Here is a 27,766-nt window from a genome sequence, read left to right on the forward strand (position 1 = left end):
ATGAAAAGTTCAACTGACAGCCTGGAGTGAGCCAGCCAGCAGGAGGAATGTGAAACAAGGTAAACGTTCTCCTTATCTCAATGAGGTGAACATTTAATTGCTAAAGCTTTAGCCCTGATTCATACAAATATTAGGTGTCTAAGACGGGTTTGATCCTGTTTCCTCCTGCACTTGCTGCTAGGTTAGTCAAGTTAGATAGCTAGCTAGATAGTTAGCTTGGTTGGACTGTTTCGACCAACACCGATATACTCTCATAAATGTGAGGCTGACACGAAGCTTGGTTAATTCTCTCAGTAAGTGTACATTTGTGAGGCGTCCCAGTAAATGTATTTTAATAACTTTACTTTCATTCTTGTCTAAAGGTACTGGGACATATCCAGCTTGGTAGTTAGCTAGCCACATGAGAAGGAACAGAGCTGCTTGTGTGTGAGCTGTTGCTGTGACCTTTTCCCACTCTCGTTAATTGAGTGGGGAAAGTCTCAAAATGCTATCAAAACCTCAGTGGCAAAACTCCCCAAAGGCAGCCGGAAAAGTAGCTGAATTTGTCACTAGCCTCTTTGACCAATAAAAGTCGCTGGAGGGGTCTGAAGAGTCGCTAAATATAGTGACAACGTTGCTAAATTGGCAACACTGGCGACAATGTCGCCATCCCCCTGGAGGATGAGAACCTGCGCTATTGACGAACTCCAAGCTGTACTGGGTTTGCACCTTATCATATTCAAATTCAGTCCATTCTCCTGTATCCCAGGTACAAATTTGTCTGAGTTGGTTTTTCTGGACAGCATATCTGACTGGCTAAAATCTAATAAATTAATTGTTTGAGATGTTTCAAGAAGGATATTTGGCATGCACAAAATGTGTTTTATGTAAAATTCTGTACGTGGAACGCTGTATTAAATGTGTACTCAGTGATATGACATAGATGTAGAAAGTAAACAGCATAGTGGGTTAGTTTCCACAACAACAAAGAGAAAGGCTCAACTTCTCTGCTGTTTTGGTTCCCTGGCTTCCACTTTGTGGCCGGCGTAAAGCAAACTCGTGTACATGGGCCAATACTGTGTGTGACTCACTCATCTCAATACCTGCAATGCTGCTCGTGGGCAACGTCATTTCACTGAGTCTAACTTTAATTGAATAAATGGCTATAGTTTTACAGTGGAATATAACACAATATGTAAAAAAAAAAAAAAACATATTTTGACACACCCCTCCCACTGGGCAAAAACTGGTTGAATCAACATTGTTTCAACGTAATTTCAACACAAAAAAAATCAAGCGATGATGTTGAATCAACGGGGAAACTGATTGGATCTGATAAAAGCAATCAACGTACAGGGCATTTCGTCTTTTTTCACCCAACTTTTAACCTAAATCCAATGACATGGTGACTTTGTATGTTAAACTCCACCAAGTGTAAATCAAAACTAAACGTAGAAGTGACGTCTGTGTCTGGTGGCCTGTGTCTAGTTAGGGACAACACATGCTGTGTTACTTTTAACATGATCACTGTGTTGGAAAATGAGCACAGCATGTATCATCTCCAACTAGACACACGGATGTGTTAAAAAACAACACAACATCTGTAAAAAAAAACTAAAAAACATTTGTTCTAAGAGTATGGGTTCAAACCCAGGTCTCCTGCATACCACGAGAGTGTTACCCCGCTGAGCTAAAGCCTAGGCATTAGCCCTGGGATTTAACCCAATTATTCAGGTCTCAGATTGATTAATCATGCCACCTCCATTACATTCTATCAAGCGCTATCAAAGCCTGTTGGATTAAAACATACTGAAAGGAGGAGGAGGGGTATTTGTTCAGCGGAGGAGGCAAAAGAGGAGAGATATTTATTCTCTTTTATCAGTCTGTGGGGTCAGAACAGTTAGCTTTTCTGAACGTCTTAGTCCTTTTAAGTGAGGTGCTGGAATTTACAAAACGGTCAAATCGGGTTCCTCCCAACAGATTCCGGCTCATTCCGATTGGAATGTGGAAGCTTGTTCTGAGAAGGAATCCATCACTCTTAACATTTTCCTTCCTTTTCATTCCGCTTCAGGGAATCCAGCCCTTTTTGGTCATGGTGCGCCTACTTTCCTTTGTCATGTCGTCAAATACTGATCTCCAGATGTAGATTTTTTTTCTGAAGTGAGGGAATGTTGATACCAAAGAAGGAGAAAAAGGAGAGGAGAAAGGAATGTTTGAAATTCCATCCTAAAAATGTATGCTGTAAGACTCAAATGTCCCCAAAAATCTCACAGAAGACATTGGCTGTGGTGGGTCTGCAGAGGGTGTTTTAACCCGTTTTATTTATTTATTTATTTCATACCTCTTCATCTCTCCTCTTCTGTCTATCATATTTGTATTTGTCTCTCTCCCTCTTTTACCTTTTGACCGCCTGTCTCTTCTCACATACATTTTTTTATCTTCGTCTCTCTTTCCCTGCCTTAATCCAGTGTCTTTCTTTTTTGCTCTCTCTCCGCCCTCCCTCTCCTCACCTCCCGCTTCATTCTCTATTTGTCTCACCAGCTCTCTTGCTTCTGCTCCCCCATCCCCCTTTTCCCAGTTGACATAAGCCTCCGGGTCGTTTTAAATTCTTTAACGCGTGTCGGTTATTAGAGTACATTTTAATTCCCCAAAGCCAGGCATTACCAGACCTGAGGTGCTTTAGGACAAACTAGATTGCATTGTTCATCACCTTCATCCACCTGCAAAGCTGCACAGTCAGTGGTAGAGATCAGGGTTTAAAAGGACATTGCCGTGCAGAGCTGTGTTAACACTTCAGGCCCGACACATACTGCTTCCCACCAGAGACCGGGGTAAATCCCCACGTCCACCCTTCCCACTGTTTCTCCAACCTGCCTGTATCCCCATTCTGATTTCCGTTCTGTCTCAATAAAGTTTCAAAATACCCGAAAGTAAGTGTAGCCATGTAGAATTCACCCTGGTACCAACACCACTGTAGGCCTATGCCTGGCTTGTTCCCTAGTGGACCTCTGGCTCTAGCTGAATAGAGCTGCTCTCTCCCTGGCAGCATTGGCTTGATAGGATTAACTGAGCCATTACTTAATTACAGACCAGAGGAAAATCAAGCCGATCGCTAAAGCTGATTTTCCATAGAAATGCCTTCTACTACAGCCGGTAACGAGAGCGAGGGAGAGAGACTAATATTCTATTCCTATCTTTGACATCACATCCTTCAGACAGTCTGCTCAACAGAGCATGACCGATCTTATAATCACTCAGGATCAAACTGGATTCAATAAAGCACCAATGCACAGCACTAAGCCCAGGCAGTTAGCCAGCGACTTCAGCTGTTGAGGTTGTACCCTCACCAACCTGTGCTTGTTTTATGCCCCATGCCAATATCCTCTGGGTCTATCTGTGCCACCCTATTCTGTTCTGCCCTGGCACTGCTGGCATGCTGTCCATCCCAAATTCAACAGCAGGCATCCACGTATTTATCACAGGCACAGTGTGTGTGTGTGTGTGTGTGTGTGTGTGTGTGTGTGTGTGTGTGTGTGTGTGTGTGTGTGTGTGTGTGTGTGTGTGTGTGTCAAGCCATGACCTTAGAGAGCCTTTTACTTTCTCTATTTGGTTGGGTCGGGGTGTGATTTGTGTGGGCATTCTAGTTTTTCTATTTCTTTGTTGGCCGAGTATGGTTCCCAATCAGAGTCTATTGTTGTCTCTGATTGGGGATCATACTTAGACAGCCTTTTTTCCACCTTTAGTTTGTGGGATCTTGTTTTTGTGTAGCTGCCTGTGAGCAGGCCAGAACTTTACGTTTCATTTGTATTATTTTTTTTTCTTCTCGGTGTTCATTTTTAATAAAGTAAGATGTACGCCTACCACACTGCACCTTGGTCCAATCCATCTCTAAACGAACGTGACAGTGTGTGCGTGCTTGTGTGTGCGTGCTTGTGTTCCCGCTAAAAGTGAAAGTGAGGAAGACACAAGACGTAAACCAACAGCCATGGGAGCCAAACTGATACACTACTGAACCAGCCACGCTCGTTGATATCTCTCTGTTTCTCTCTGTTTCTCTCTGTTTCTCTCGTTGATACTTTATCTCTCTCACACACGCACGCACTCTCTCTCCTCTCTTTCTTTCTTTCTCTCTCTCTTTCTCATCTTCTTTTCCCCCCATACCATCAACAACATGATAAAAGACACCTGTTCTTTTGGTATCACATATCAGACCTTGCATCATCGAGCTACAGTACCTTCGGAAAGTATTCAGACCCCTTGACGTTTTCCACATATTATGTTACAGCCTTATTCTAAAATGTATTAAATACATAAAAATCCCCCAGCAATACCAACAATACCCCAACACAATACCCCATAATACCCCATTAGCAATAAAAAACAGATATATCTTCTCTAAATAAGTATTGAGACCCTTTGCTATAAGACTTGAAATTGAGCTCATGTTTATCCTGTTTCCATTGATCATCCTTGAGATGTTTCTACAACTTGATTGGAGTCCACCTGTGGTAAATTCAATTGATTGGACATGATTTGGAATTGCACACACCAAGCCACTCCTCAGTAAAAGGCAGATGACGGCCCGCTTCAAGTTTGCCAAAAGGCACCTAAAGGACTCTCAGACCATGACAAACAAGATTCTCTGGTCTGATGAAACCAAGATTGAACTATTTGGCCTAAATGCCAAGCGTCACGTCTGGAGAAAACCTGGCACCATCCCTACGGTGAAGCATGGTGGTGGCAGCATCATGCTGTGGGGATGTTTTTCAGCAGGATTGAGGAAAAGATGAACGAAGCAAAGTACAGAGAGATCCTTGATGGAAAACCTACTCCAGAGCGCTCAGGACCTCAGACTGGAGCAAAGGTTCACCTTCCAACCGGACAATGAACCTAAGCACACAACTGGCTTCGGGAGAAGTCTCTGAATGTCATTGAGTGGCCCAGCTCCCCATCCAACCTGACAGAGCTTGAGAGGATCTGCAGAGAAGAATGGGAGAAACTCCCAAATATATATGTGGAAAAAGTCAAGGGGTCTGAAGACTTTCCGAAGGCACTGTATGCCCCATCCTCTCAGGCAACCCCCACTTATCGAGCCAGCCAGCAATCAGACTGAAGAGACCTGGCTGAGAATTAGACGTGTCACTAAACTACACTACAGTGCACCATCTAACAGTGGTGTTGGTGTGAAGTCCTGGGTCGTGTTCATTTGGGCAAATATTCCATAAAACATTTTGCAACAGAAGACAATCTGATTCTCTAATTGGACAAGTCCAGGTTGTCCCTCTCTGTTTCAGTTTTTGTTTTCAGTTTTCTTACGTTCCATGCCGAATGAACAGGACCTTAGTGAAGCTGAATAAAACGCATGGGAAAATGTGAAGGAGGATGTTACTTAATAAAGTGTAACCTACGCCCCTAAGGAAAAGGCGAGAGGTATTAGGTGGGTTGTGAACTGTTAAGTATGAGTGACACTGGCATAGCACACACCCCCTCAAAATACTTTCAATATTATTAATTTCCATGTCGGCCCTATGCTGGAAAAGTTCTTGTCCGGAGAAAAAGGATCCCAATTTAAAACTCCCCCAAAAAGTGTTTCAAATGAACAAATCTGGCAATAATGGATATTAACTGAAAAAATGACCTGATGTAGTTTCTTTGGTGTCGGGCCCTTGCTCAAACCCTGTGGGGGGCCCCGCGAAACTGCGCTATGCTACTGATGAGTGGTATGTTATTGGAGATACTTGTCTACAGTTAGGTATTACCTGTGATGAGGTAAGTGGGGTACGGTATGAGGCGTATCACCAGGGATGGAGACAATGTGAGCTATGAATCTAATATTTAATCATCAGTCAAAAGTTTGCCTCTGGCATTTTCAGTTGCGTCGCAATTTCGCAAACAAGACAGGTCCTCTTTTTCTTTCGTTGTTTTACTGGGGAGTGACTGGCAGGTTGCTGGCACAGTTGTCAGACAAAATGCCATCTCCCATCAGAGACAGGAAGAGATCGAGAGAAAAAGGTCCAGACAGAGAAAGACAGTGGTTGAGACAGACGTGGAAGCATCCTGGTTGTGATGTGTGACGCTTACTGGTCCTGGCTAACAAAGCCTTGGTTAGCGTGTGCACGCGCACACACACACACACACACACACACACACACACACACACACACACACACACACACACACACACACACACACACACACACACACACACACACACACACACACACACACACACACACACACACACACACACACACACACACACACAAGCTCTCTCTTTCCCTCTCTCCTTTTCTCTTTCTCTCCCTCTCTCTCACACACACACTGAGCCAGCCATCTGTGTCTGAGCAGAGGTGTGAGAGGCAGATATACATTGCTAAAACAGTGGCTGCAGCTAAATTACCATGCGAATGTGACGAAGGTGAAATGGTGTCATTGGTCGAGTGTACAACCTTTCCTGTCAGTGGGAATGGGAGTTGACTTTTTCATTTGATATTCTGTCAGAGTAAACGTGTTTTATGAAGTTGTGGTTTCGGGGAAGGTGAGCACGAAGTTGACAATATAGCACCTTGTGTTTGTGTGTGTCAAATCAAATTGGTCAAATACACGTGTTTAGCAGATGTTATTGCGGGTGTAGTGAAATGCTTGTGTTTCTAGCTCTAACAGTGCAGTAATATCTAACAAGTAATATCTAACAATTTCACAAAGATATTCGGTGTGTGTGTGTGTGTGTGTGTGTGTGTGCGTGTGCACGTGCCTGACTTTGGGCATGTGTGTGCGCGTGCACGCTGGTGCACATTTGTTCATGTACTCCTTTGTGTACAGATGTCGGATCTTCAAATTAAGATCCTACACCTGTATGTGCGCACAAGCACTTTTGTGATTGTGTGTGCGTGTCACATTTAGTGTATTACAGCCTTTACAGTAGGTGTGATGTCTGGTTCCACAGGCCATTCCCTCGTCTCTGACACTAGCCCTCTCAGCACATCCCAGTATTACTGATAAGGCTGTTCTGAGAACTGCTTGGACAAGCCTTTTCACAGTGGCTGGATACAGGATGAAGTCACTGTATTTTATATAAACCGGCTTTGATGCCTGGAGAGCCTGTGGTTGTGTGGCTGCTATCATAGGAGCTGGTGCTGAGAGATGTGAGGAAGGATGTTATTCAGTTCTTCACTACATTCAGTTCTTCATATCGTAGATATTATACAGTGTGCGTTAATATAGTTTCTACATCCATTTTTGGACCTATAAATGAATGGTATACCCATTGATTCTTGAAGAATATAACTTATAAATGCCTCATGAGTTTAGTTCAACTGTCATACCGCATCAGGACCCAAAATATAAGCTTGTTTTACTCCGATGTTTGTAATGAATGTAATTGTAAACAAACACTAAATAGGCTGAAAACCAGCCAGGTCACCCATGATACAAGTCAGTATTCAACGTCCATCTAAACTCAGCATAAAAAGAAACGTCCCTTTTTCAGGACCCTGTCTTTCAAAGATAATTTGTAAAAATCCAAATAACTTCACAGATCTTCATTGTAAAGGGTTTAAACACTGTTTTCCATGCTTTTTCAACGAACCATAAATAATTAATGAACATGCACCTGTGGAACGGTCATTAAGACACTAACAGCTTACAGATGTTAGGCAATTAAGGTCACAGTTATGAAAATGTAGGATACTAAAGAGGTCTTTCTACTGACTCTGAAAAACACCAAAAGAAAGATGCCCAGGGTCCCTCATCTGTGTGAACGTGCCTTAGGCATGCTGCAAGGAGGCATTCGGACTGCAGATGTGGCCAGGGCAAGAAATTGCAATGTCCGTACTGTGAGACGCTTAAGACAGCGCTACAGGGAGACAGAACAGACAGGTGATTGTCCTCGCAGTGGCAGACCACGTGTAACAACACCTGCACAGGATCGGTACATACGAACATCACACCGGGATAGGTACAGGATGGCAACAACAACTGCCCGAGTTACACGCACAATCGCTCCATCAGTGCTCAGACTGTCCGCAATAGGCTGAGAGAGGCTGGACTGAGGGCTTGTAGGCCTGTTGTAAGGCAGGTCCTCACCAGACATCACCGGCAACCATGTCACCTATGGGCACAAACCTACGGTCGCTGGACCAGACAGGACTGGCAAAAAGTGCTCTTTACTGACGAGTCGCGGTTTTGTCTCACCAGGGGTGATGGTCGGATTCGCGTTTATCGTCGAAGGAATGAGCGTTACACCGAGGCCTGTACTCTGGGGCGGGATCGATTTGGAGGTGGAGGGTCCGTCATGGTCTGGGGCAGTGTGTCACAGCATCATTGGACTGAGCTTGTTGTCATTGCAGGCAAACTCATTACAGGAAGCGTTACAGGAAGACATCCTCCTCCCTCATGTGGTACCCTTCCTGCAGGCTCATCCTGACATGACCCTCCAGCATGACAATGCCACCAGCCGTACTGCTCGTTCTGTGCGTGATTTCCTGCAAGACAGGAATGTTAGTGTTCTACCGTGGCCAGCGAAGAGCCCGGATCTCAATCCCATTGAGCACGTCTGGGACCTGTTGGATCGGAGGGTGAGGGCTAAGGCCAAGTCTGGGTACTTGCAGGTGCCTTGGTGGAAGAGTGTGGTAACATCTCACAGCAAAAACTGGCAAATCTGGTGCAGTCCATGAGGAGGAGATGCACTGCAGTACTTAATGCAGCTGGTGGCCACACCAGATACTGACTGTTACTTTTGATTTTGACCCCCCCCCCCCCTTAGTTCAGGGACACATTTTTCCATTTCTGTTTGTCACATGTCTGTGGAACTTGTTCAGTTTGTGTCTCAGTTGTTGAATCTTATGTTCATACAAATATTTACACGTTAAGTTTGCTGAAAATAAACGCAGTTGACAGTGAGAGGACGTTCCTTTTTTAACTGAGTTTATGTCCTCGGACATCGGTAGATAACGTGGATACCGGCCACTAGGGGCAACAGTGAGCGCTGTTTCCTTCAAGTAGTTTTCGGTTTGACTAAGGCATGAAATTTAAGCATCTTTCTCTGATTCCAAAGGTTGCAAGTTCAAATCCAGCAATAGAAAGTAGTTTTTGATATTTTTGTTTTAAGCCTATTCCAAATCCTAACCATTACCTTAACTATTCAGAGTTAATGGCTAACCTTAAGAATTTGGAGTTAATCACTGAATTTAATTTTGTACAATTTGACGTTTGGAACAACTTCGAAATATGATGTTTGAGAAACATGGATCAACGTCTAATTCTGACATGAGACTGTATATCTGGTATCTGGTTGCTGAAAACATGGCTAAAACAACTATTTTTGTACTGTGGATGGTCAGTCCTTGCATCCATAGCTCTGTTTATGAATTTGGGAGTGGTTACATTTCTCCAGGCCCATTCCTTTCGCTTTTTACCAAAATGGAGGCGGGGTGACGGCTTTGTTACAAGTACATAAGCATTTCAGAAATGCTTTAGTAAACTTTAGTTAACAACTGCAGTTGATGCTTAAATGCATTTATTTAAAAAAAATCTAATTATTTTTGAGAAAAGGATGTTGTCGTTTGCATCAGAGATTTAGGACAATGCTACAGTCAGGTGTTTTTTGGCCTGACAAGCATGTCCCTCTATGGCTGACAAGTGGTGGTTACGACACATTTCAAAATCCTCACTGTTATCCGAAGGCATTCATCCATCCACCTCTCTCTCTCTCTCTTTTTCCCTCTTTCCCTCTCTCTCTCTCTCTCTCTCTCTCTCTCTCTCTCTCGTCCTCTCTCTCTCTCTCTTTCTCTCACTGTCGGTGTCTCTCTCTCTCCCTCTCTCTTTCCCTCACTCTGTCTCTGTCTCATTATTTCTCTCTGTCTGTCCCCTACTGACGTGCATCAAATAACACCAGAATGCCAGCTGGCCTAATGTGAAATGCAGTGCCATGAATAAGATTGGCACTTTCAGCTGGCAGTGCCCGCTGTGTGGATTAATGCAGGCAGGCAGGGGGGTAGAGCTTGGGGAAAGGAATAGCGGGCATAATCTGTGCTCGGCTGGTCAAGGGAGGTGGGCGGGTGACAGAATCAGCATCTCTATCCCCTCCACTCCACCGGAGCGAGGTGGAAATCGATGCCAGCTTTAATGGTTTTTAATCGAATGTTGGCAGGAGCCATTCCCTCTTAATAGTGATGGAGGTCTGACTACGACCAGGTAATGAAGCATATAGGAGGGAGGTTAGGGTCTGACAGGAAAATAAAAGGGTCTAGATGACAGGGACAATGTATAATACAGGTCCTGAATTGAAAGGTAAAACGTAGCATGGTCAACCAACTCCATGACGATTCAGGAGATATTGGATTTGCCTAGACCCGATCAACTGTGTTCCAAATGAGTCACACTAAATCGGGTACATTAATTATTTGTATTACAATACCCTAAAAGGACCTGCGTCAGCAACCTTGGTCTATCACATTTCTGGTCAGGCACTTGACGTGGCCAGCCCTCAAAGCAATATCATCAAAGACAAGTCTGTCTGGAATTTACAGTGGAAGTGGCAACATAGTGTAATGCCCCAACAATGTCCCTGCCTGTGCCCTCTCTGCATACCTGCCAACCATCCATTCAGCACCACACGGCAGTGCCCTTAACGTTCGCCAGGCCACCGATAAAGACAATATCGGATGTTTGTTATGTGTACCCCTCTGGAAGCCAACAGAAGGAAACAGCCATGTGAGAGGAAGATCTCAGATAAAGAAGTTATTTTGTCCTATGGAGTGTCGAGTCGACCTTTCTAGCTCTTTTATTGTGGGCTGTGTGAACGACCACAGACGAGGCACGGCGCTATGTTTAACCCTTTGGACGTTAAAATTAAAGAGAGACACGGGGGCAGGGAGCCCCCCTTTTCACTGCGTTTGTTAAAAAAAATATATATACATTTTACCTTTTTTTTTAACTAGGCAAGTCTGTTAACAAATTCTTATTTACAATGATGGCCTACCACGGCCAAACCCTAACCCGGACGTGGCTGGGCCAACTGTGCATCGCCCTATGGTACTCCCAATCACTGGTTGTGATACAGCCTGGAATCGAACCAGGGTCTGTAGTGATGCCTCTAGCACTGAGATGCAGTGCCTTAGACCGCTACGCCACATTGTGAGAGGTGGGATGGGCGGTGCCAAAATATGTCACACCTTAGTTATGCCAGACTGTGCTGGACCCCTTATGTTTATGAATCAACCTTCAGCTATTAGCTCCGACATTCACAGACACCATGAAGGCAGGGTGTCTGTGAATGCCCAAGAACCAAGGGTTTATTTCTAAACATTGAATTCTTAGACTCTCAGGCCTTGTCCCAATAATTCGAAAATACATATTTCCTTCCTTTCCTCCTCACATTGAAGTGACTACTGGGCTGAGATGATTGGACAAGTTCTGGGGTCAGATAGGAAGTATTTACCTATCCAGCCATGAAAGAAAAGAAAGATGCATTTTACAGTTTCTAAATCCTTGGTTCAGTGAGGCCTAGTTCCAATCCTGGCTGGGTATGAGCTAAAAGCAAATCAAGCCAAGAGACCCAGCAGACAAGCCTGACCTCCATGAAACTAGCTGGCTTTTTCCATGAACCACCAGTCCGCCAGTGTACTGCAATGGCCCCAGCCGTCACCCCTAAGTATATCTTCCTGTGTCCCTGTCACCGGCGGGTCCCTGCATACTAGACGCCACCGCAGCGTCACCCTCTCTCTCCAGACCCAGCGAGGGGCCTGTCCCATGTCTGTCCCCCTGGAGTTGACGGGATAAGGGTGCTATTTAAGGGCCCACTATGCCCTGCGGATAACACCCCCCCCCCCCTAAAAGAAGGGCTCCACTTGACAACAGTAGGATGCTTTTGGATTTTGCAGTATGAGTATATTATTTCAAGATGGTAGCAGAAACTAAACAGACCCCACACACACACACATATTTGGACACACACACGCCTGCGCGCACACACACACACTCTTTGATGTTGTTACCACCCCTCAAAGGTCATCTATCAACGAATGGTTATATTTGGCCATCTTTGACCTTGTGTAGAGGGAGGGGCGGGGGACACCAAACTGGATGGAAGCTTCAAAACGCTTCATATACAACGTGCCCTTAACCACAGATCTAGGATCAGTTACCCTGAACCCCAATCCTAACCTTAACCATCAGGGGGATGATAACATCTGACCCTAGATCAGTGGTTGGGGCAACTTCTGCCAACTCCATTCAAAGGACCACAATGGAAATAAGTCTTCAAGCTTTGTTGTGATTTTATCCTTGATAATGTTTAATATATGTCTTCACTTCCTTATGAGGTCGTCACCCACTGATATGCCCACTAGACTGTTCATAACAACCTACACTGGAAAAACATTTTAAAAATGCATAAGCGATATGGGTTCCTGCATGTGCATGCATGTGTGCAAGTGTGTGTGTGTGTGTGTGTGTGCCCCCTTTCCGTTAGTCTCATTCATTTCTGTCCCAGTGGTGTTTACGATGCATTAGTACTCCATGTAAACTCGGTTTGTTCTTACTCATGTTATTCCACTACGACACCTGTTAAGGGTTTACAACTGTCTGGGCAAGTGTAGCAAAACACCAGCGGTCTAGCGTCTGCTATAGAACTGGTAATGAAGCAGAAAATGGAAAGAATAGCCCTGGGCTCTAAGGCTAAATGATTCCTTATCTGTTCAATCAATGAAATGTATTTATAAAGCCCTTTTTACATCAGCATTTGTCAGAAAGTGCTGTACAGAAACCCAGCCTAAAACCCCAAAGAGCAAGCAATGCAGATCTAGAATCACGGTGGCTAGAAAAACTCCCTAGAAAGGCAGGAACCTACACTGTAAGACTTTTCTGTAATTTCAACAGTAAAACACTGTAGAATGCACAGTAAACTACCTTAAATGTGTTTTACAGCATTCATGCTGTAGATTACACTGCATTATGGGTAAAATGCTGAAAAATACTGTTATTAACTGTCATTGTAAGCCACCTGTAAAAGTAGTACTCAAACACTGCTGTAGTTGGCGGCGCCAAACTTCTGTGGTGTGTGTGTGAGAGAAAGAGAGTTGTATCACAGTGTTGAAACAAATACTGTTCTCAGGGCAGGTCTGTCGGTTTTGACTAGCAGAAGTTGCTTTTCTTAGCAGGTTACGAGAATTAACGCAGCAGGTTAGGAAAGTTAGGGAAAGCTAAAATGCTAACTATGTCCCCGACGTGACACGAACCTATCTACAAACAGGCCTGCCCTGAGAACAGACTTGATTTCCACTAATGCGATGCTCCGCGCCAAACGATCTGTGAGGGAAGACTAATGAGAATATACGCTTTCTGTTCTACTCGAGCTATTTTATTTTGTATTTTAGTGCAAAAGTCGCCAAAATATTTTTGAGAAGCTGCTAGGTATGTACTAATTCCATATACTATATAATTGTAAATACCTACTGCATGTTTTCTTAACTCTAAGCAACTAGCTAGCTAACGTTAGCTTGTTTGGATTGTGTTAGCTAACAGTATAGCCAAGTTGACATGTCGGTTTGTTATGTTGATCTTTCTTGCTGGTAAAATAATCAGTGATATCGTAGCTATAGAGCAAATCATTTTAGTATTAACAACGTGCAGAAATCCATATGTGTGTTTCCTTGGATAGGCTAAATGATTTTACCGGTGGGTGCATGACATGGGTGACATGGTGCTAACTCTATGGTATTAGTGGCAAAGTGGTCGTAGGCTTCACCGGACAAAAATACAGCTCGGAGCGAGAGGGAGCGAGAGTTTAGCTATTTCGAATACGCCTTCAGTTTATCAGCAGGCACGGACTGACATGTTGTTGCATTGGGACGTATACTCTTTGGGTGATGGGTGATTCTGTAGTTGGAATGAGAGGAATGGAAGCGCTCAGATGAAATGGGAATTGTGCTTGCTAACGTTAGCTATAGCTCAGAGATGAGGAACTCCATTGGACACCTTTCTCTAAATATCTCTGGTTAACGTTAACTCTATTCAGTCTCGGGGTTCGTGTGATTTAGCAAAAGTGTACTGGAATATTCCCCCTTTGCTTTTGTTGCCCTTATTAGTCCGTTAAATTAATTAATTCAGAAACAACAGCCACAGACTGATATTTCACCCTGCAGGGTATTCTTTTACTTCAGTTTTCTTCAGATTGTGTGGTTAGCTTGCAAGCATTATTCAGGGCGATGGTCGTGGCATTTTCCCATGTGGTTTTGCTAATTTTTCAGAAGTGATCCTTATCCAAACATTAATTAGGCAACGTTATATTAATGATTTCTGAAACATCAGGCACAGACTGATATTTTATTTATCCTTGTAGTCTATAATATTATTTTTTAGATTGTGTGGTTGGCACGAGTTGCATGGTAACGTATAGCTTGATAGCTCTCTTCGTGTGTCCATGCAATTTGGTGGCTGGGGGGTAGTGTAATTTTGATATTGCAGGCTTGCTGGTAGCTGGAAGTAGCTGTATTGGGAATGTACAGGTGTAAATCCTGCAATTTCTGTTTCCTAAATATTAAAGCATTCATTACTCATGCAAAAAAACATAATGTGGCAAACTACAGTTTTGCTTGTGGGGTAGCATTGCACCAAAGCATCACAACTTGTTACACTACCCCGACCTCATCCTGCAATTTGGGCGACTCATTTGTTTGTGGACACCGAGGTTTGAGAGCAAGCACTCCTACTTCAAGGAGTGTGCCAGAAAACTTGCCCGAGTGCCACCAGTTACTCCAATCTTCGGTCCCGTGTGGCTCAGTTGGTAGAGCATGGCGCTTGCAACGCCAGGGTTGTGGGTTCATTCCCCACGGGGGGACCAGGTTGAATATGTATGAACTTTCCAATTTGTAAGTCGCTCTGGATAAGAGTGTCTGCTAAATGACTTAAAATGTAAATGTAAATCTTACTTATGCAGCTGCCAATTGTTTCCACATAGCATTGAAGTTGTTGGTGTCATGAATTAATGTGAGGAGCAATTATATAACAACGCCATTCAGGGAGCTGTACAGTCAAAAGGGTTCACAAAGCAAAGCACTGCAGAGGTGTCAAACATTTTATACAAAGTAAAAACTTACACTAAAGGCCTTGTTTTAATGGGAGAAAATGATGACGGATACACATTTGGAAAGATCTCACAGATTCTGGTCACAGAATCACAGGTTCATTTAATTGTTGGAGTGTATCTGTCTGTGTCACTGGTCGATCTCGGGGTTCATTTTATACCAGATTCTCAGATTAATTATGTGTGTGTTAATGAAGATAGTCTAATAATTACTCACCCACTACCAGTTTATAAAGTGTCAGGTTTCTCTGTTGTTTCCCTGCATCACTCAGTGTGTTCTCCTTAAACCAGTGTAGGCATGGAGGGTCTTCAAGATGCAATTAAACACCAATTGCCCGAGTTGGAGACCGAGGTGGTGAGATCTTTGTCAGAGCATCTGAGGGCAAATGTAGGAGTGGTGTCACGTTCCTGACCTTGTTTTCCTTTTGTATTGTTGTGTTTAGTGGGTCAGGACATGAGATGGGTGGGCAGTCTGTGTTTGTTCTATGTTAAATGTCAGGTTTAATTGACCTTGTATGGCTCTCAATCAGAGGCAGGTGTTTTCGTTTTCCTCTGATTGAGAGACATACATAGGGAGGTTGTTTCACATTGTTTGTCGTGGGTGGTTGTCTTCCGTGTCTGTATGTTATTTCGTACCACACGGGACTGTTTCGGTGTGTATGTAGTCTGTTCCTGTTCGTGCGTTCTTCGTGTCTATGTAAGTTCTCATGTTTAGGTCAGTCTACGTCGTTTGTTATTTTGTATCATTTCAAGTGTAGTTCGTGTTCGTTTTTCGTCTTGTCAATAAATTCATTATGTATTCACAACCCGCTGCACCTTGGTTCAATCCCTGCTCCTCCTCTTCGGAGGAAGAGGAGGAGGACAGCCGTTACAGAACCACCCACCAAATTACCAGAACCAAGCAGCGGGGAAAAGGGCAGCGACAGCAACCGCAGAGATCCCAGGATTCATGGACATGGGAGGAGATCTTGAACGGAGAAGGACCCTGGGCACAGGCTGGGGAGTATCGCCGCCCCAAAGCTGAGCTGGAGAAAGCGAAAGCTGAACGGAGGCGATATGAGGAGGCAGCACGGCAGCGGGACAGGTACGAGAGGCAACCCCAGAATTTTTTTTGGGGGGGGCTAGAGAGGAGTGTGGCTAAGCCAGGTAGCAGACCTGAGCGCACTCCTCGTGCTTATTATAAGCAACGCGTCACTGGTCAGGCACCGTGTTATGCGGTTAAGCGCACGGTGTCGCCAGTGCGTGCCCATAGCCTGGTGCGCTATAGGGCAGCCCCCCGAAAGTGTCAAGTGAGTGTGGGCATCCAGCCGGGGCGTATTGTGCCTGCTCAGCGCGTCTGGTCTCCGGTACGCAGTTTCGGTCCAGGGTATCCTGCGCCGGCTCTGCGTGCTGTGTCTCCGGAGCGCTGGGAGGGTGCAGTGCGTCCTATGCCTACGCTCCGCTCGTACCGGGCAAATGTGGTAGTAGAGCCTAAGAGAGAAGTGCGTGTAGTAGGCACTAGATATCCAGTGCTCATCCACAGCCCGGTTCAACCTGTGCCTGCACTCTGGAGGGTACGGGCTGGTGTAGTATTCCAGCCTGGGGGAGTGGTGCCAAGGCTGCGCACCAGAGCTCCAGTACTCCCCCACAGCCCGGTCCTTCAGGTGCCTCGTAACATCAAGCCTCCTGTAGGTCTCTCCAGCCTGGTGGGTCCTGTGGCAGCCCCACGCACCAGGCTGTCTCTCCGTCTCCTCCCTACAGGTGTGCCCATCTGCCCAGCGGCGCCTGAACTGCCCGTCTGCCCAGCGGCGCCTGAACTGCCCGTCTGCCCAGCGGCGCCTGAACTGCCCGTCTGCCCAGCGGCGCCTGAACTGTCCGTCTGCCCAACGGCGCCTGAACTGCCCGTCTGTCATGAGCCTGCAAAGCTGCCCGTCTGTCATGAGCCTGCAAAGCCGCCCGTCTGCCATGAGCCTGCAAAGCCGCCCGTCTGCCAAGAGCCTACAGAGCCGTCCGCCAGACAGGAGCCGCTAGAGCCTTCCGCCAGACCGGATCAGCCAGAGCCTTCCGCCAGACTGGATCAGCCAGAGCCTTCCGCCAGACCGGATCAGCCAGAGCCTTCCGCCAGACCGGATCAGCCAGAGCCTTCCGCCAGACCGGATCAGCCAGAGCCTTCCGCCAGACCGGATCAGCCAGAGCCTTCCGCCAGACCAGATCAGCCAGAGCCTTCCGCCAGACCGGATCAGCCAGAGCCTTCCGCCAGACCGGATCAGCCAGAGCCTTCCGCCAGCCAGGACCAGCCAGAGCTTTCCGCCAGCCAGGACCAGCCAGAGCCGTCCAGCCAGGACCAGCCAGAGCCGTCCAGCCAGGACCAGCCAGAGCCGTCCAGCCAGGACCAGCCAGAGCCGTCCAGCCAGGACCAGCCAGAGCCGTCCAGCCAGGACCAGCCAGAGCCAGCTAGCCAGGATCCGCCAGAGCCAGCCAGCCAGGATCCGCCAGCCAGTCCGGTGTTGTCCCTCAGTCCGGAGCTGCCGTCCCTCAGTCCGGGGCTGCCCCTAAATCCAGCGGGACCCATGTCTAGGGTTCCCAGTCCAAGGTCGGTGGCGAGGGTCGCCACCTTGAGGAGGCCACAGAAGCGGGGATTTATTATGGTGGGATGGGATCCACGTCCTGCGCCAGAGCCGCCGCCGCGGACAGATGCCCACCCAGACCCTCCCCTAGACTTTTTTTTATGGTGCGTCCGGAGTTCGCACCTTAAGGGGGGGGTTCTGTCACGTTCCTGACCTTGTTTTCCTTTTGTATTGTTGTGTTTAGTGGGTCAGGACGTGAGATGGGTGGGCAGTCTGTGTTTGTTCTATGTTAAGTGTCAGGTTTAATTGACCTTGTATGGCTCTCAATCAGAGGCAGGTGTTTTCGTTTTCCTCTGATTGAGAGACATACATAGGGAGGTTGTTTCACATTGTTTGTCGTGGGTGGTTGTCTTCCGTGTCTGTATGTTATTTCGTACCACACGGGACTGTTTCGGTGTGTATGTAGTCTGTTCCTGTTCGTGCGTTCTTCGTGTCTATGTAAGTTCTCATGTTTAGGTCAGTCTACGTCGTTTGTTATTTTGTATCATTTCAAGTGTAGTTCGTGTTCGTTTTTCGTCTTGTCAATAAATTCATTATGTATTCACAACCCGCTGCACCTTGGTTCAATCCCTGCTCCTCCTCTTCGGATGAAGAGGAGGAGGACAGCCGTTACAAGTGGAGAATATTAACGACCTTGAATATGTTCAGCCGGAGGACATAAAATACAATTTGACGCCGATATAGTGCCAGGAATTGCTTCAGTCCTTCAACCAAAGAGGTGTGATCTTGATTCATAAATGTAACATATTTATGTCATTGTTATTAAAAAAGGTGCTATCTAGAACCTAAAATGGTTATTTGGCTGTCCCCATAAGAGAACCCTTTGAAGATCCCTTTTTGATTCCAGTTACTGGTATAACCTTTTTTTGTTCCAGGTAGAACTCTTCTGGGTTCCATGTAGAACCCTTTCCACAGAGGGTTCTACATGGAACCCAAAAGGGTTCTACTTGGAATCAAAAAGGGTTCTCCTATGGGGACAGCCAAAGAACCCTTTCGGAACCCTTTTTTCTAAGAGTGTACACACACACTGTCACGCCCTGACCATAGAGAGCTGTTTATTCTCTATGTTGGTTAGGTCGGGATGTGATTAAGGGTGGGTTATCTAGGGAATTATATGTCTATGTTGGCCTGGTATGGTTCCCAATCAGAGGCAGCTGTTTATCGTTGTCTCTGATTGGGGATCATATTTAGGTAGCCATTTCCCCATTGTGCTTTGTGGGATCTTGTCTAGGTATAGTTGCCTGTGAGCACTACTCTGAGCTTCACGTTTCATTTGTTCGCTTTATTGTTTTTGTTCTTTAAGTTTCTCTTCCTAATAAAAGGATGGAAACATACCACGCTGCATCTTGGTCCACTCCTTATAACGATCGTGACACACACACACAAGGTTAAAAAGAGTCTGTAAATAGTTTGTTTGTTTGCCCTCAAAATAAATGGTTTATGCTATGAGGGAGCGAGGCATATGCAATAAAAAGGACGGAAATACATAAAAGTACAAAAATATACAAATGTTTCTGTGAATTGTTTGTTTGTCCTCTTGTGCTGATATGGAGTGCAGCGCATAGCCTAACAGTTTTTTTCTTTGTATTTTTTTTTAAGAAAATGAAGAAGGGATAGGATTTGTAACAATGGATAGGACACTTGTCCTTCTCCAAGCATCAGTGACGTCCAGGAACAGTGGCCTTTCCTTTTCACCAAGTTATGGCTCTGCAACCATTTCAATACTCGTGATTGACAGTCACCTGACTCAAGTTCTCCTGAACAAGGGTAAGAGAATTGTCAACTTTTTATCAAAAGCCAAAAGACCAAATTGAGGAGAGAGTTCCAGTGCCTTCTCAATAAAATCGTCGGTTACATAAAAGGCAATGACGATCTAACAGCCACTGCTGCCATTCTTTTGTTGACCCACTTCAAAGAGAAGGACGAATCTCTGTTCCTCTTGGCAGATGTAAGGAATAGTGTTTTTATACTTATAAAGTTTATATGCACCCTCTCCGAGCTGGGCATCTCCGGCAAGGTCCACGCTTGGATTGCGTCCTACCTGACAGGTCGCTCCTACCAGGTGGCGTGGCGAGAATCTGTCTCCGCACCACGTGCTCTCACCACTGGTGTCCCCCAGGGCTCTGTTCTAGGCCCTCTCCTATTCTCGCTATACACCAAGTCACTTGGCTCTGTCATATCCTCACATGGTCTCTCCTATCATTGCTATGCAGACGACACACAATTAATCTTCTCCTTTCCCCCCTCTGATAACCAGGTGGTGAATCGCATCTCTGCATGTCTGGCAGACATATCAGTGTGGATGACGGATCACCACCTCAAGCTGAACCTCGGCAAGACGGAGCTGCTCTTCCTCCCGGGGAAGGACTGCCCGTTCCATGATCTCGCCATCACGGTTGACAACTCCATTGTGTCCTCCTCCCAGAGTGCTAAGAACCTTGGCGTGATCCTGGACAACACCCTGTCGTTCTCAACTAACATCAAGGCGGTGACCCGTTCCTGTAGGTTCATGCTCTACAACATTCGCAGAGTACGACCCTGCCTCACGCAGGAAGCGGCGCAGGTCCTAATCCAGGCACTTGTCATCTCCCGTCTGGATTACTGCAACTCGCTGTTGGCTGGGCTCCCTGCCTGTGCCATTAAACCCCTACAACTCATCCAGAACGCCGCAGCCCGTCTGGTGTTCAACTTTCCCAAGTTCTCTCACGTCACCCCGCTCCTCCGCTCTCTCCACTGGCTTCCAGTTGAAGCTCGCATCCGCTACAAGACCATGGTGCTTGCCTACGGAGCTGTGAGGGGAACGGCACCTCCGTACCTTCAGGCTCTGATCAGGCCCTACACCCAAACAAGGGCACTGCGTTCATCCACCTCTGGCCTGCTCGCCTCCCTACCTCTGAGGAAGTACAGTTCCCGCTCAGCCCAGTCAAAACTGTTCGCTGCTCTGGCACCCCAATGGTGGAACAAACTCCCTCACGACGCCAGGTCAGCGGAGTCAATCACCACCTTCCGGAGACACCTGAAACCCCACCTCTTTAAGGAATACCTAGGATAGGATAAAGTAATCCTTCTAACCCCCCCCCCCCCCTTAAAAGAGTTAGATGCACTATTGTAAAGTGGTTGTTCCACTGGATATCATAAGGTGAATGCACCAATTTGTAAGTCGCTCTGGATAAGAGCGTCTGCTAAATGACTTAAATGTAAAAAATGTAAAAATATGATTAATGGTGTTTATACTGTACTATTACACATGATTTGAATATTTTTATATATGTACAGTTGAAGTCGGAAGTTTACATACACTTAGATAGGAGTCAATTAAACTTGTTTTTCAACCACTCCACACATTTCTTGTTAACAAACTATAGTTTTGGCAAGTCGTTAGGACATCTACTTTGTGCATGACACAAGTCATTTTTCCAACAATTGTTTACAGACAGATTATTTCACCTATAATTCACTGTATCACAATTCCAGCGGGTCAGAAGTTTACATACACTAAGTTGACTGTGCCTTTAAACAACTTGGAAAATTCCAGAAAATGATGTCATGGCTTTAGAAGCTTCTGATAGGCTAATTGACATAATTTGAGTCAATTGGAGGGGTACCTGTGGGTGTATTTCAAGGCCTACCTTCAAACTCAGTGCCTCTTTGCTTGACATCATGGGAAAATCTAAAGAAATCAGCCAAGACCTCAGAAATAAAATCGTAGACCTCCACAAGTCTGGTTCATCCTTGGGAGCAATTTCCAAACGCCTGAAGGTACCACGTTCATTTGTACAAACAATAGTACGCAAGTATAAACACCATGGGACCACGCAGCCGTCATACCGCTCAGGAAGGAGACACGTTCTGTCTCCTAGAGATGAACGTACTTTGGTGCGAAAAGTGCAAATCTATCCCATAACAACAGCAAAGGACCTTGTGAAAATGCTGGAGGAAACAGGTACAAAAGTATCTATATCCACAGTAAAACGAGTCCTATATCAACATAATCTGAAAGGCCACTCAGCAAGGAAGAAGCCACTGCTCCCAAACCGCCATAAAAAAGCCAGACTACGGTTTGCAACTGCACATGGGTACAAAGATTGTAATTTTTTGAGAAATGTCCTCTGGTCTGATGAAACAAAAATATAACTGTTTGGCCATAATGACCATCGTTATGTTTGGAGGAAAAAGGGGGAGGCTTGCAAGCCGAAGAACACCATCCCAACCGTGAAACACGGGGGTGGCAGTATCATGTTGTGGGTGTGCTTTGCTGCAGGAGGGACTGGTGCACTTCACAAAATTGATGGCATCATGAGAAAGAAAAATGATGTGGATATATTGAAGCACCATCTCAAGACATTAGTCAGGAAGTTAAAGCTTGGTTGCAAATGGGTCTTCCAAATGGACAATGACCCCAAGCATACTTCCAAAGTTGTGGCAAAATGGCTTAAGGACAACAAAGTCAAGGTATTGGAGTGGCCATCACAAAGCTCTGACCTCAATCCTATAGACAATGTGTGCACAGAACTGAAAAAGCGTCTGCGAGCAAGGAGGCCTATAAACCTGACTCAGTTACACCATCTCTGTCAGGAGGAATGGGCCAAAATTCACCCAACTTATTGTCGGAAGCTTGTGGAAGGCTACCCAAAACATTTGACCCAAGTTAAACAATTTAAAGGCAATGCTACCAAATACTAATTGGGTGTATGTAAACTTCTGACCCACTGGGAATGTGATGAAAGAAATAAAAGCTGAAATAAATCATTCTCTCTACTATTATTCTGACATTTCACATTCTTAAAATAAAGTGGTTATCCTAACTGACCTAAAACAGGGAATATTTACTAGGATTAAATGTCAGGAATTGTGAAAAACTGAGTTTAAATGTATTTGGCTAAGGTGTATGTAAACTTCCGACTTCAACTGTGTATAGTATTGCGGTACCTATCTAGAGATGTCTAGTAAGTATACACTAACACCCTTACTTTTGTGTATTTCAAGAAATACTCTATTGGGTTTCCTCAAAATGGATTGTGTCGATCGAGGGGAGAGTGGTCTGTGTTTTGGACAATGAGTCCAACTTTGCTGCTGCCCTCTGTGCTCTTCAGCACTTTCTATGTTTTTAGCATAGAATACCAGAAGTCGGCCTCTGCAACCTTGGAGCTGATACAGAGGTAAACATTGAACATTCATTCATCCAACACTTACATTTAGCATTTGTTTGTTACATTGCAATGATATTTCTTATTGTTATTTTTTCAATGCCTCAACTGATTTAATATATTCTATGTTGGGTTGTGCAGGTTCCTGGCTCGAATAACCCCTGAGAGAACCAAATACACAGTGAAAGCAGGAGTGATCCGCAATACCGGAAAGGTCGTTCAGAGGAAGCCATTGCCAATTGACCCACGTGTTACACGCTTTCTCGCAGACCTGACGGAGTTTGAGTGGAAAAACTCCAACATGTGAGTACACAAACACACACACCTGATGAACACAAACTTTATTTGTCAGTTGTAATAGTAATAGCCTTTTTACCTAGCGAGTAATAGTAATAGTAGTAGTATTGATAGTAGTAGCGATAGTAATAGTAGTAGTATTGATAGTAGTAGGAGTATTATTGACAGTAGCAGTGGTGGCAGTAGTAGTAGTATTAATAGTAGTAGTAATAGTAGTAGTATTAATAGTAGTAGTGATAGTAATAGCAGTAGTATTGATAGTAGTAGTATTGATAGTATTTATAGTATTAATGATAGTAATAGTAGTATTGGTAGTAGTAGTGATAGTAGTAGTGATAGTGGTAGTAGTAGTGATAGTAATATTAATAGTATTGATAGTAGTGGTGATAGCAGTAGTAGTAATATTGATAGTAGTAGTGATAGTAATAGTAGTAGTATTGCTAGTAGTAGTATTGATATTAGTAGTGGTAGTAATAGTAGTAGTATTGATAGTAGTAGTGGTAGTAATAGCAGTAGTATTGCTAGTGGTGGTAGTATTAGTGATAGTAGTAGTATTGATAGTAGTAGTAGTAGTATTGATAGTAGTAGTGATAGGGATAGTAATAGTAGTAGTAGTGATAGTAATAGTGATAGTGATAGTATTAGTAGTGATAGTAATATTAATATTATTGATAGTAGCGGTGATAGTAGTAGTAATATTGATAGTAGTAGTGATAGTAATAGCAGTAGTATTGGTAGTAGTAGTGGTAGTAATAGTAGTATTATTGATAGTAGTAGTGATAGTAATAGTAGTAGTAGCGATAGTAATAGTATTGATAGTAGTAGTAGTAGTAATAGTAGTAGTATTGATAGTAGTAGTGATAGTAGTAGTATTGATGATAATAGTAGTAATAGTATTGATGATAGTAGTAGTAGTAGTAGTAGTATTGATGATAGTAGTAGTATTGATAGTATTGATAGTAGTGATAGTAATAGCAATCTCTCTCTCTAAGTAGGATCAGAGTTAGGAAGATTGGGGTGATAATCTGCATGCCACCAAGTTGCCACCGAGATTTATTTGAGACTTGTTTGCATCTCTCATTCTCTCAGAAATCCTGCCATGCGGGTTGGGTCAGCAAATGATCTGCTTGTGCCATCCCGGAGCCCGCGTTGGCTTGCGGTAGCGTGCTACTCTGGCTCCAGTCTAGCCCTGCTCGCTCCTCTCTATCCATCCTTCTCTCTCAGCCTCTTTCTTTCTCAATCTCTTTTTGTCATTTCTCTCTCAAAGACAGGCAGGCAAGCAGTTCTTGTTATAGTTTTTTGTAAAAATGTCTCCCTGTTCAATTGTTGTTTTCCTATTTTTCATTGATCTGTTTAGATTAAATTTTTTTCTTACATAATCCTGTATTTTCAAGAATGACCTATTCTGATGTCTTGGTTTGTGTATGGTGAAGTACATTATTTGCTAGTATTTGTCAATGTTTTTATCACTGTATATCTCTCTCCCCTACTATCTGGAGTTGTACTGTTGCTCTTTTCAAATGTTGTTCTTTGTGGTTTAAGTGCAATTCATATGAAATTCATGTTATGAAATTGAATAAATATATATTTGTACACGTATTGTTTTTCTTACAATATTACATTTCAGGGAGCTGTCTTCTAAAGACAACCTGCAATGCTGCTTAGTACTGTAAAATAATTGTATATTACTGTATGTATTTCCCTGTAAATGTACAGTATTATACTGGCACCACAGTTGCCAGTTTAATACTGTAATTTTGCTTTACAGCAGTGATGCTGTAATATAGTTTATAGCATGATTTTCCTTACTGTAAAACATATTACAGCATCCTTGCTGTAAATTTACTGCAGGAATGCTGTAATATCTTTTTATATTATGGAAAATACTATAAACTATTACAGAATCACTGCTGTAAAGCAAAATTACAGTATTAAACTGGCAACTGTGGTGCCAGTATAATGCTGTAAATTTACAGGGAAAAGTTTTACAGTGTAGGAAGAAACCTAGAGAGGAACCAGGTTCTGAGGGGTGGCCAGTCCTTTTCTGGCTGTGCCGGGTGGAGATTATAAGAGTACATGGCCATTAAGGCAAGATCGTTCTTCAAATGTTTCAAATGTTCATAGATGACCACCAGTGTCAAATAATAATCACTGGAGTTGAGGTCATCTCTATCACTTGAATGGCCCAGAGTGATGTATCGAAGGCTGGCAGAGTATAGCGACTGATAAAGTTGTCACCTTACCTTCTTGAGCTGGTTGGGAAGCCTGGGTTTCGATAGCTGGTTGGTCACAGACACTCGTATCCCCCCCAAAAATCTGAAATGTACAATGTCATTTCATTTTGTGAAACACTTCACACAAATTATGCCCAATGTTTCACAGGGAGTATCGTATCTAATTTAATTCAGAGCATATAGCTTTCAAAGACATTTGGACAGTGACCAAGGTAATGGAAGTGAGTATGAAGCTTCCACTGTGTGTATGCAGCATGTGTCAACCCTGCTCTCAAAGCAATGTGCTTTCCCCTGCCATGACCAGACACCACAGAGGACATCTATATGGGTCATGGGCAACCCCCTTACACTTCATCTGAATAATTCAGTGGTGTGTGTGTGAGTTAGGCTATACCATGCTTTCAAAACTCACTGTGTGTACAACATGTAATATTTTTGGTATACTTTGATGGCCATGGTGATACAATATGGATGTATGTGTGTGTGTGTTTGCAATGCCTGATAAAATGCAAATCTTGATAGATAACTTATCTTCTGCAGGTGCTCTATTTCTCTAGCTATGGATCATACACTGCAGGCTCATTGTGCATCCTAACCAGTAGTGCAGAGAAACAGGCCGTATAGGCTACAGGCTCCAATATAGGCCACTGCATTGTAAGCACATGTGCTGGTCTTTTGCAAACTATATGCAGAGGTAGGGGAATGACATTTTGCCCTGTTATAGGTGACCTGCACATCTCTCATCTCCATTCCATCCTCCCAGAAGAGCACATAATTGAACCAGGGTCGTTGCCATGACTACGGAAGGGGCCAATGAACTGCACCATAGGCTACTGCACTAGGCCATTTTACACATGGAGGTGCACACAGCATATAGCATCATCCTCGCATACAACCGCCTTTTCGCTGGGAAACAAGGAGGCAGGCTCGAGCCATTGGATGATATCTGATAAACGCGAGCTGTTCCTGGGCTGTCAGATTGGCGGCACCCAGCCGCGTCGCTACGCGCAACGATCATGCGGGAACAATGTGAGCTCTCGTCTCCTCCTCTTCAGCTAGCCCCTCTTCAGTCAAGAGGTGTTGTCGTGGTGAGACGGCGTTTTGTCAGGAGTAAAGGGACAGTTTTACTGCAATGCTATCTCCATAGCTCCGAGTGAGAGCAAGTGACCCGGGAGAAAGGGTGTTGCCTTGCTTTTGCCTGGCCGTGCACGGTGCGGTATCAACGTCCATGCGCGTTTGCTTATTTGAAATTGGACCGAGCCAATTGAGGACGACGAGGCAGGTGTGCGGTGTCATTTGTAATTCTGCTGGCCAAAAGCGTATACCCTGTCCATTTTCCCGTCTCATATCAGATTTGTATGGACTTTAATTCCGGCCAAGCAGGCTCCTGTCGACGAGGTTGATACAGTATTTTGTTGCAGAGCGAATTTCTTCAGATGTCTCCGCGTTCGCTTTGAGGTAAGCAATATTGCAACAGCCACTGCAAGCTATCGCTACTGCAATTAACGCACATCAGCTATTGTAGCTAGGTTATCTACAGAGTTTCATATCAGAGACAAAACATTATCCAATATCCTGAGAAAAGGCTGCAATGTGGCCAATGTTCAAAGTAAGGCAACATTAACGGAACATCATGTTTTGCGGTTTGCTTATTTGGGAATGCATTGACGAAAACAACAGTGCTGATGCTTAGCCTAAATGTCCTCTGCCATAGCGGAATGGTTGTTGTTACGTATCCCAATTAATGTTCTATATTGTAGCATATTTATAAAACACTCACCATAATTTGAACAAAAAATTTGAAAAGTTTCTCCTTGTCAACTTCTAGATAACACGACTCGACTTCAATTCGATCTAAGTGGGTTTGATCACATTCCAATGGACCGGTGTTGCAAGTTCTTGGCAATGGATAAGAAGGTTTACGGTAACCCAGTCTAGCGTGACCTTCTTCAACAAGAAAGGATGCTCTCGAGTTGATGCGCCAATATTTGGCCACGTTAATTAACATAACAATTAGACAAGGACCATCATTAAACTCATTAGTGGAGACGGGCCCAGGGGGTTGTGAGTAGAAAGTGGATTTCTTGTTGAATACAATAATTACATTGTTGCACTGTTCTTGCTTGTGTGTTTCCCAAACTCGGTCCCGGTGCCCCCGCTGGCAGCCTGGTCTCATAGACTAGACGTGACATAGTAAATGTAAATCCGGCACACTCAAATTAGTGTAATATGTTACATTTGTTATGGTTACATAAAACAGATGTTTACTTAAGGCAAAATTTAAAGTATTGGATGGGTGAACGCATAACTTAACCCTAACTCTAGCCTAGCTAATGTTAGCCACCTAGCTAACGTTAGCCACCTAGCTAGAATTCTGAAGATATCATACGTTTGCAAACTCGTAACATATAATACAAA

The 27,766-nt window shown here is 44.4% G+C and overlaps 1 protein-coding gene and 1 long non-coding RNA gene across 4 annotated transcripts in view; one reads left to right on the forward strand and one right to left on the reverse strand.

Moving 5' to 3' along the window:
• Positions 1-15,150: 15,150 nt before the first annotated feature.
• Positions 15,151-27,296, reverse strand: LOC139579025 (uncharacterized). Its single transcript, XR_011675664.1, has 3 exons — positions 27,129-27,296; positions 25,358-25,430; positions 15,151-15,440 (listed from the first exon to the last, which is right to left on the reverse strand). It is a non-coding gene; the product is annotated as an uncharacterized lncRNA (long non-coding RNA).
• Positions 26,222-27,766, forward strand: part of LOC139579024 (sorbin and SH3 domain-containing protein 2-like) — a 104,235-nt gene continuing 102,690 nt past the window's right edge. For 2 of the 3 annotated variants that reach the window (XM_071407235.1, XM_071407237.1), the window contains exon 1: positions 26,222-26,806. The gene's annotated coding sequence lies outside the window, so the exon portion shown is untranslated. The remainder of the gene's footprint in view (positions 26,807-27,766) is intronic. The other variant, XM_071407236.1, reaches the window with a different exon arrangement.

This window comes from Salvelinus alpinus, chromosome 6 (assembly GCF_045679555.1).
Source record: "Salvelinus alpinus chromosome 6, SLU_Salpinus.1, whole genome shotgun sequence".
In the NCBI taxonomy this organism is placed as follows: Eukaryota; Metazoa; Chordata; class Actinopteri; order Salmoniformes; family Salmonidae; genus Salvelinus; species Salvelinus alpinus.